Source organism: Motacilla alba, chromosome 1 (genome assembly GCF_015832195.1).
Source record: "Motacilla alba alba isolate MOTALB_02 chromosome 1, Motacilla_alba_V1.0_pri, whole genome shotgun sequence".
Classification (NCBI taxonomy): domain Eukaryota; kingdom Metazoa; phylum Chordata; class Aves; order Passeriformes; family Motacillidae; genus Motacilla; species Motacilla alba.
Genome location: NC_052016.1, coordinates 101,351,226 through 101,362,248, shown reverse-complemented (window position 1 = coordinate 101,362,248; position 11,023 = coordinate 101,351,226). Strand labels below are relative to the sequence as shown.

Sequence of the window (11,023 nt, the reverse complement as noted above, 5' to 3'; positions counted from 1 at the left end):
CTTCTGAACCATTAAAAACATTTATTATTGAAGCTTTTCAGACCACTCAGCCACAGAGTAGCAGAGTTGTGTCTTGCAATCTGCTGAGGAGTAGTCACTTCCTCAAGGAAAAATGTCAGTTTCATAATGTTCCAGGCTATAATACCAGTGTAAAAGCTTTAATGGGGGGGAGAATAAGCTCATCTAAAGACCGCACACATTTTGCTTGCTTGCCTTATAGAAATGACAGATGACTTTGCCATCCACAGTTTCTTCAAAGCAGACTTGGAGGTAATTCCCACTCACCTCTCCCTTCCAGATGCTATTTTATACATATTATTGCTTTTCTTCAAAGCAGCAATGTAGTCCAAAGCCTATCATAAAACTAGCAAATCATTCCAATTCACTGAGGCTCGTCATCATCCTGTTTGTATATATGAATTTATTTTTTTTTCTTTTTGGCAGCCTTGACCCAATGAAATAGGAGTCTGAAGAGTTTAATCCAGTCATCTGTGGCTTGAAATTGACTGCTAATATCAGTTATGGGGTTACCAGATGATACATTGGAAATGGGATAGGCACACCAGCCTTAAAATGAAGTGGAAGAGATTTCTCCAGGACTCTCCCAAACCATTCTGGCATCACAGCTCCCAGCTATCTCGGAAGTATCCAAAACCATATGGGGAATGCCTCACACATCTCAGGCTAAGCTTGCACACTTGGGTTTTATTAAATCAGTGAAAGCTCCACAGAAACCAAAGCTTTGCTCTTGATAAAGTGGATTTGTCATATGCCCAAAGGATGTTGAAAAGCGATTGGCAGTCAGACTTTTGTCTTTTCTCCACACAGCTTTTTATAACAGCAGCACCATTTATTTTCTGAGACCCTCTTGTTAACCAGTGTCCTGCAGAAAAGAAATACAGTATCTCAGCATCCGACATTCTTTTTGCAGGTTTCTAAAAAATTGGCATATCTGCCATATTCCCAGGCCAGGGAATCTTTCACAGGTGTAAAAATTCATTGATGATCAGGCTGTATGAACTTGGTTTTCACCAATCTATGTCTGGAGGCTCAGAATTGACCAGGCTTCTCAAGAAGGCTATAGGTAAACAATCATGTGTGCTCTGAAGAGATATTAATTTCTTTTTTTGTGTCTACCTTACATTTTTAAGATTGGTGACTGGTATATATATTTTTTTTTTTAATTTGACCAGACCCTCTCTGCCCATGTACCAGATCAAAGTCAATACTGGAACATTCATATGACGTTCATCAGCTTCAGACTGAAAATCACTAGTGCTGATTTTTCTCTTGACATTCCTTGAGCTGAACTTGTGACAAATCTTGTTAAAAACCAGCTTACCTGCAGCAGAGGCCCAATCAGTACACACTGAGTGCTTGTGGTTTTTGCAGTTGACCATATATATATATTAAAAAAAACCCAAAACAGTCCTAGACATGAAGTATGTATAAATTAATACCATGATTTTTTTTTAATTTACTCTTCATGGCCAGGTAATGCTTTTCTTGCAGCTTTCTGTCCAACAACAAGTTGGCCTCTTAATCCTTCCCCAAGTAGCCACTCAGATATTCTACTTTGCACAGTAAAAGCAGCATCACAGATGTCACATGGCATTGCTCAGGACCTTATCTTAATTAGCATTGCTGAGAAGTATAGCCAAAGGCCTGTGTTCTGTTTCTTTTTTTCCCCGTTATTTTCAGCTTACTTTTAAATCACTTCTAGGTGATAAAGAAATGACCTCATCAATTTCATAAGGAATATTGAAATATTACTTATTTTTTACACAAGTCAAGTAAAACTATACTTAGTGTTCCACAAAACTAAATTCCTTACATCACATATTTTAATTATTACATTGTTAGATCAAAGGCATCATTACTCCAGCTAAGAATAGTGAAATTGAACTTTAAAAATTCTAAGATAAAGTCATAAATTGCAATTTTCAAAGATAATTTTGACTTAAAACAATAATTTTTACTTGTGTTCTATTTTTTTTCTTTTACCTTCACAGTGTAACAAGAAATGTCACAAAAGGGGAAAATACTTTCAAGGAATATATTTCCATTAATGGCAAGACATTTTGGATTAGATCCTATGGCAAAACTTTTTATCTTGTGAAATGTTCAGTACATAAAGAACAAAAACACATGGCAGCTTCTGAGGAAGGAATTCAGGGTTCCATGATTCCCATTGGTTCAGAGCTAAAAAGCACTGTTTGTGTTCATTAAATATGATGCCTGCATTAGTGAAAGTAAAATTAATAGCATCCTTTGGAATCAATGAATATCACAGATATAATTATGTTTAATGATGAAAATATAAAGTATTTCACAGAAAAATCAGATAAACATATAGTTTTGTTTAAATTGTTTCTGGAGGATAAAACAAGAAAAGAAAAAAAATGGTTACTGTTTATACACATTCATGATTTGTCTGATTTTATTTATTTACTTATTCATAGGCAACTGATAGTCAGTTTAGTAATTTTGCCATTCACTTATTCAGGCTTTACAACAAGTTATTAGGTAATCTAGGTATATATCTTCTTAGACATCATCTTTAAGGCTTTTTCCTGAAACTCATCACCCTGAAATCTGCATAGCCAGCTGAGACACAGCTTGGTATGCGCATATTGTGACACAGATTTGTGTCAAAGCAATCCCACCACTGTTTAGGAATTTACAGGCACTGTGTTTCAATGTTGACTTGGTTGCTGTGGATTGACTCATGTCTCAATTCCTCAAAACCTTACATGGCCAGGGAATATTGCCTGTGAACCATAAAACAGTAAGTCTTGCCATATTTTGTTGAGGACATGGAATAATGAAAAAAAAAAATCCTTTTTTCTTCATTCTTCCCTCATTTTCCCCTCATCTTCCCTCACAATTCCCTCATCTTCTACTAGTGGTGATAAACTATGAAAGAAAGAACAAAATTATCTTTGTTGAAAGTACACTGGGTCACATCAAATAATCATAAAATAGTTTGGGTTGGAAGGGACTTTATAGGCCATTGGATTCCAACTCCCCTGCCATGGGCAAGGTTACCTTCCACCAGACCAGGTTGCTCAGAGCCCCATCCAACCTGGCCTTGAACTCTTCCAGGGATGATGCAACCACAGCTTTTCTGGACAACCTGTTCCAGTGATAATCCAGAAGATGCTATAAGCCAACTGTAATTAGGAGAGAAAAAAACTTCAATTCCAGGCCAGAACTGACAGAATTTATTTAATCCTGGCAGCTGAACTGTCTAAGAGGAAGATCTCAAATTTAAAGTAGGACACTGTGAACTGACATGCAACTTGAATAGTGTGTTATAAAAGCCTGCAGAAGAAATAGTCACAGCAGGAGCAGGTTGTGCCAGTAACAGTTTAGTTGTAGACAGCTGACACAGGTGAGGAAAAAAAAATTACCATTTACTAAATTACTCAGATTTCATTTTTCTTCCTTTCCAGGTTTCTTTCAAGGCTGAGTATCAATATGCAGATAAAATATTTTTTAAAATCTTATGCAAATTTTTGCCTTAATTTTTATACAGATTATGATCAAAGAGGGGTTTTGAGATCTTCATATACCCTTACACTGTGCAATTGCTCCTAACTAAATCCTAATCTTTTAAGTCTGTACCTGAATTGTCCAGGGTCCCAGCATGCAGAACAGCCTTTCCTGCTCTGCACCCTGGAACACTGGCACTCATGGACAAGTACATGGCCAGAATAGAATAAGAAAGAGAGAAAAGTACTTGTGGCTTTATTCACAGAAGTGACTTGAAATCTAATTGGGATTTATGCAGTCATCTGAAGTGAATGAAAGATCATGGAGCCTGAATACCTCCACTGTCTGTGGGCAACATATTTTGGCTCCAGATAATCTCTGCCTTATGTCCATGCTGCCTAACCACAGTCTACCTAGACTGATCATATCAGGCCTAATGTCTTTTTCATGTGCCTTCATTGCCTCCAGATACCAGAAGCAGAACTGCACAGTAACAAATCTGCTGAGCTCACAGTAACAAATCTGCTGAGCTTTGTGGAGCCTCTGTCAGTCCCTGTAGAACCAAACTGCACTGTGGTGTGGTTGTGGTACAAAAAGAACTGAGCTTAGTTCTGATGGACCAAGCTCTGATCCCAAGCAGTGGTATTAGTTAGACTGTCCCTCCTCACCTTGGTTTTGGAAGAGTGGTTAACAGGAGGCAGACACCGAACCTGTGCTGATGCAGTGAGGAGCTGTGCTCCCAACTCCTCTGTCCGGAGTCTGACCACGTGCTGGCACCCACATGTCAGGAGGTGATCGAGGTGTGCACTGCCTCTGTGTTCCCCTGCTTCATTGATACAGAACCCAGTTCTGCAGAAAGACTCTGTGTTCCTGGGAGCCCCACTCCAGGTGCCCATGGGTGCAGAAGACAGGGCTGCGCAGGCAAACCCTCTGGCAGCTTTGCTCTGCACAGTCTGCAATTTGCCACATGTGTCTGAACTACTGAGAAAAGGAAATTGAATTTAAAATTGCAGATATAGTCTGTCCTATAGGTGAGGGGAGATACTGTATTTCTTTTATTTTCATGAGGGACAGACATGTTCTGAGTAATTCCTTCCAAAGCAGTAAGAAGAAATTCTGTCTATCTATCACACGCACATGGGCATTTTAAAATAAAATTCTTTTAAGCAGAAATAGAAGCATTCTATAAGTTCAGATCTAATTTTTCCACACAGAGGGAGGTGGTAGTGCTTTAGTTCGGAACCATCCTACCTTTTCCTTATGATTTCTGCATATTAGAATAATTTATCAAACTCTGTGGAGAAAGAAGTTTGAGTCTGTTTTTCTTCATTTGGCTTTTGAGTGTCTTTGAGATGGGGATCAAAACAAACCATATCCTGCCCCTGTGGAAAATACATTTATACTCAAGATATGCAAAACAGGATATGACAAAATTCTGGAGAAAAAGTACAGCAATGCTGATACATGAGGTTCTGGTATAAATCATTCCCCAGCTCTGGGATTCATGTTGGAAACTGCTCAGATAGATGATTTGATGCTTCAGAACTCCAAAGGAATAAATAGAAAGGAGAACAAAAAGACACTGATTTAAAGTGAAAATGAAGTCATGTGTTTACACTGAAGGAGTCTAGTCATCATCAGAATGTAATTACAATGTATAATCTACTTTGGGTTTATATCTAGCACATGACAGAATTAGGATATAGTTATTTCATCAGAGTTTTCCAGCATGGTCATGTGCTAAAACTACTTAGTTCATCAGCTACAATGCTGGCTTACTTCTTATTTTATTTAGCTGCTGTTTGCTTACTTCTACTTTTTCTTTGCCTTTATTTTGAAGTTGATTTATGAATGGTCTTTCTGTTAATGTCACTTAAAAGAACAGCATTTTCAACATAATCAAATCTAAATAAGTGTCCTTGGTGTATAAAAAAATTGAAGTATTATTTAAATGGGGCATAAACTACTTTTGACACAAGCATCTATGTGATCTGGATCTATTTTTCAATACAAATTTCGTGTTGGTGCTCCAGAGCTCCTGTCATATTTTTGCACACAGCTCAGTGATATAGGCAAGAGCCATATAAAAGCAATAATAAAGCTAGCTTTTCACCTTCTCTTAAGTAAATCTTTTCACACTAGACAGAGCCTGGAGGATGTACTTGTTCCTAAGTAAAAATGACTAATATTGTCAGTGGGATTTCCTGCTGAGAATTGATGTTTATAATCAGCAGAAGCTACATCTCTCATCCACTATAGTGTACACTATCACATCATTGCAGATGCTTTCACTTCTGACAGTGCCTTTTCAGCACAGTAGGCATCTTCTCAAAGTTTAATCTAATGCAGAAAATCCAATCTTCCTGTCTTGCAGCAGGGAAGGACTAACACCAAAGAAAAACAGCTTTAGGTCCTAAGAGTTATGCAGTTTCATGTCTAATGTTTTAACTGTTTGGTCCTGGAATCATACCTGAAAATTATTTAAGTATTTAGATTCCATTAATTAAAGTTGAGGTGTGCTTAGGGCAAACTGAAGAGCTTCATTCCTGCTCAGGGCTGGTTGGGAGAGGCTGGTGAATGCTGGATAATCCTGAACTTCTCTTATTGCAGGCAACTCCTCTGATGTGGTGCAGGCTGGAAAAGCCTACTGAGACTGGGCACTCATCTGTTATGCTTGAATTATTAAATAAGGCTGATATCCTTATCACATGCAACTGTTGCAGTAGAAAAGGGATGTGCTAAATAAGTCTGCAAAAAACTTTGTTATCATTTCCTGTTTTTGCTTCATCTATTCTCAATTTTCCACCTCCCAGAAAAAATATCCCCCTAGGCAAAACATAGGTAAAGACTGACACCTCAAATTCTACCACACAGTAGCAACTAATTTTCTGGATTCTGTCAAGTTTTAAGTTAAATATTGACATTGCGTCCGGATCGCCGGAGATGATCAGCACACGCGCCAGGAGTGACCGTGCCCTTCCTCAGCTGCTGGCAGGCAGGATGGCGGTTCGGCCCCTGGCTTGGGTCCGGACCGCCAGGAGCGGCTGATAAATGTGGACCCACACTGAAGGATCAGGATAAAGGAAAAGGAAGGGCTCTATGCTTGTTTCTCCAAGCTGCCCTTACTTCTTTCCCGCTCAGAAACAATGCCGGGGCAGCGCTGCGTGGAATTGGTTATTCTTTCCCACAGCGGGAGCAGTCGAAGCAACGCAGGTGACGCAACCTCGTGGGCAGCAGCAGCACTAGCGATGGCGGTCTCTCCCATGGCAGGAGCCACGTGGGCAGCGGCAGAGATCTTTCCCATGGCAGGAGCCATGTGGGCAGTGGCAGAGACCTTTCCCATGGCAGGAGCCATGTGGGCAGCGGCAGAGATCTTTCCCGTTGCCGGAGCAGGACAGCTGTTGCCGCACCGCGTGGGCGTTCTTCTCTCTTGCTGCGGAGGAGCGTGCCAGGGCTGCTGACTTCTGCGCTGTGCCAGGCGGGAAGCGGGAACAGCGGGACTCAAAGGGGGGACAGCAGCAAAAAGGGCAGGGAAACAGAGAAAAACAACGTCTTTTCTGGAGGAGGGGAGTAGAATCCCGGGAGGGGACTGTCTGGCTAGCTAGAGTGGCAAATGTAAAATAACCTAGAGTGGAAAAGTTACAGACCAATGGCAGAAGGGAAAAATCATAGCTGACAGGGAATTCTCTAGATAAAGGGGCAGGATCTTTGAGGATAGACGGGGAAAAATCTGGAATTATTCTAATAGACACAGTGAGACGGGGTAAACAACTTTAGACATAGACTAAACATCTTCAAACCCCCACTGCCACAGGCAGGGAGAGACTAAATATCTTCAGAACCCCGCTGCCACAGAATATGGGTGCTAAAATGCTTAGAGCCATTTGTACATTAATCAGAAGAAAAATGCTAAAGTACCTAAGGTCTTCTTTTAGCCTCCAGAAATCTTAGCAAAACCAATCTTTTAGGACAAGATCTTAGGCAAGAGTCAAACTTCTTCCATTCTGGCAGAGTTTGGAATAGTGATGATTAAACATAAAATGAATGTTACAATAATTAGACATAAAAAATAAGAGCAATCAAAATCTATTAATCAAATAACTTATAAATTCTTGCCTAGACATATAGTCATACTTTACGAACTTCTAAAATCTACAGTGCCTAATGATTTCAAGTATTGCGAGACAAACTTGAGAATCTTGAGTAACTTTTAACAAAGAAACTGTGTCAGTATTGAGAATTGCCAAAGGCAGCTGTTCCAGATGTTTGGATTGTAGGACAGAAGAGATGCTTTTATGAATGCTTCAGCATTTCTTCCTGTCTTTGTATGGGTCTGTGTTTGGGTGGTAAAAAAAAAAAACCTTCCTCACATCTTTCTATTTTGTTTTCTTTCACAAGATGTTAGACACATTTTCTCCTATGATCTTTGATCTTTTTGGTACAAGCACCTTAAAACATGCTGAGAGAGCAGCAAGCAGCAACAGAGTTAATTTACCCATTGAAATGACTTCATCTCTGACACAGACTCTTCCATATGCTCCTCTTTATTACAAACAATTCCATCCAAGCCTCTGTAGAGCAGCAGTGGTAATGAGGTTACTAAATCCAATCTGTTGAGATAGAGAGAATCTTCGACATAAAGAATGACCTGGCAGAGACAAAGAAAGATCCCACACAGTAGATTGTGGAACTGTGTAAATTCTTTATCCCTTTGGCATGACCACATGGTAACAACTCTCACTCCTCTGTAAGCACCTGAGAAAGAGAGGACTTTCAAAACTGTCTTTCACCAGCTTCATCAGTTTACATTTAGGAAAACTGAGCTGATGGGAGGGTCAATGACTTTCCCAGATCACACTTTGAAGTATATATTCTCATCATTCTCCACAGAAAATGCTCAGATCCAGTATCTATTTTCTTAGGTTTGCCTTTATCAGTAGCTTACAAATTTATAAACTCAAAGAATCTCCTTTACTTTTTCAGTTTAATTTACAGCCTGTTTTTCAAACTTGCTTTGGCTGTTACCTTCTTTCTTTGACTTGTGCTCCCCTTGTGTCATAGTGAGGCAAATAAATCCTTTCATTATCTGTAGAGGAAAGGAGAAACTGAATTATACTTATTGAATATAAGAAGGTAGACAGGCAGAGGGAGAGAGGTAGATATGAAAGAGATGTATATGTAAGGAAAGGAAGGAAGGAAGGAAGGAAGGAAGGAAGGAAGGAAGGAAGGAAGGAAGGAAGGAAGGAAGGAAGGAAGGAAGGAAGGAAGGAAGGAAGGAAGGAAGGAAGGAAGGAAGGAAGGAAGTGGCGGAAGGAAGGAAGGAAGGAAGGAAGGAAGGAAGGAAGGAAGGAAGGAAGGAAGGAAGGAAGGAAGGAAGGTTAATTATAAATGTCAAAAATGCTGACTACAACCACCTTTCAGGAAGTTGTAGAGAGTGATAAGGTCACCTCTAAGTCTCCTTTTCTCCAGGCTTAACAACCCTAGCTCCCTCAGTCGTTCCTCACAGGACTTGTGTTCCAAGCCCCTCTCCAGCCTCGTTGCCTCCTCTGGATGCACTCAAGCGTCTCAACGTCCTTCCCAAACTGAGGGGCCCAGAACTGGACACAGCACTCAAGGTGTGGCCTCACCAGTGCCGAGTACAGGGGAAGAATGACCTCCCTGCTCCTGCTGGCTACACTATTCCTGACACAGGCCGGGATGCCATTGGTCTTCCTGGCCACCAGGGCACACTGCTGGCTCATGTTCAGCCAGCTGTTGACCAGTACCCCCAGGTCCCTTTCTGCCTGGGCACTGTCCAGCCACAGCGTCTCCAGGCAATTATGTTGCAGGGGGTTATTGTGGCCAAAATGCAGGACTCAGCACTCGGCACTTCATCTAACTGGACTCTGCCCATCCACCCAACCATTCCAGGTTTCTTTGCAGAGCCCTCCTACCTTCCAACAGATCAACACATGCTCCTAGCTTGGTGTCATCTGCAAATTTACTGATGAAAGACTCAATTCCCTCATCCATGTAATCAATAAAGATATTAAACAGAGCTGGCCCCAGCACAGAGCTCTAAGGGACACCACTGGTGACTGACTACTGGCTGGATGCAGCACCATTCACCATCACTCTCTGGGCCTGGCCATCCAGCCAGTTCCTAACCCAGCAAAGAGTGCTCCTGTCCAAGCCACGGGCTGCCAGCTTTCCCAGGAGTGTGCTCTGGGAGACAGTGTCAAAGGCTTTGCTGAAGTCCAAATAGACAACATCCACAGCCTTTCCTGCATCCACCAGTTGGGTCACCAGGTCATAAAAGGAGATCAGTTTGGTCAATCATGACCTATCCCTCCCAAACCCGTGCTGGCTGGGTCTGATAGCCTCGCCATCTTGTAAGTGCTGCATGATGACACTCAGTATGAACTGTTCCATTACCTTACTGGGTATTGGGGTCAGGCTAACTGGCCTATAATTACCAGGATCCTCCTTCGCACCCTTTTTGTGAATGGGTGTCACATTGGCCAGGTTCCAGTCATCTGGAACCTCACCAGTGAGCCAGGAATGTTGATAAATGATGGAGAGTGGCTTCACAAGCTCATCTGACAGCTCCCTCATCATCCTGGGGTGGATCCCATGTGGTTCCATGGATTTATGAACATCCAGCAGCTCAGCAGTTCTCTGACTGCCTCCTCCTGGATAACAGGGGGACCATTTTGCTCCCTGACACCATCTACCAACCCAGGAGGACAGCTGTCCTAAGGACAAGCCATCTTCCCACTAAAGACTGAGGCAAAGAAGGGGTTAAGTACTTCCACCATCTCCTCATCTGCAGTTACTAAATTCCATCCCACATCCAGTAGAGAACAAAGGTTGGTCTTACCCTTCCTTTTGTCATTAATATATTGTAAAAACATTTTTTATTATCCTTTACAAAAGTTGCCAAATTAAGTCTGAGCTTTGATCTCCCTAATTTTTTGCCACATGCCCTAGAAGCCCCTTAAATACTTCCTGAGAAACCTGACCCTCCTTCCAAAGATGATACATTCTCTTTTTACTCCTAAGTTCCTTCAAAACCTCATTGCCCATCCAGGCTGGATGTTTGCCTCGTTTGCCTCATTTACTCATCTTTCAGCACACAGGGACAGTCTGTTCCTGTGCCCTCAAAATCTCTGTTTTGAAGCTCACCCACCTTTCCTGGACTCCTTTGTTTTTAAGGGCTGATTCCCAAGGAACTCTCTGAATAAGTCTTCTAAACAGGTAGAAATCTGTCCTCTGGAAGTCCAGTGTGAAAGTCTTATTGCTGTTTCTCCTCATTTCACCAAATATTGAGAACTCTTTAATTTCATGATCACTGTGCCCCAAGCAGCCTCCAACAACCACATCTCCCACAAGCCCATCTCTATTTGCAAACAACAGGCCTAACATAGTCCCTCCCCTGCTGGGTTCACCCACCAGCTGTGACAAAATGTTGTCCCCCACACACCCTAAGAACTTCCTGTACTGCTTCTTTTCTGCTGTATTAAGTTCCCAGCAGATGTCTGGGAGGTTG

At 41.5% G+C, this 11,023-nt stretch overlaps 1 pseudogene; it reads right to left on the bottom strand.

The window, feature by feature from the left end:
• Window positions 1–6,405: 6,405 nt before the first annotated feature.
• On the bottom strand, window positions 6,406–10,788 carry LOC119703699 (annotated as a pseudogene).
• Window positions 10,789–11,023: the final 235 nt, after the last annotated feature.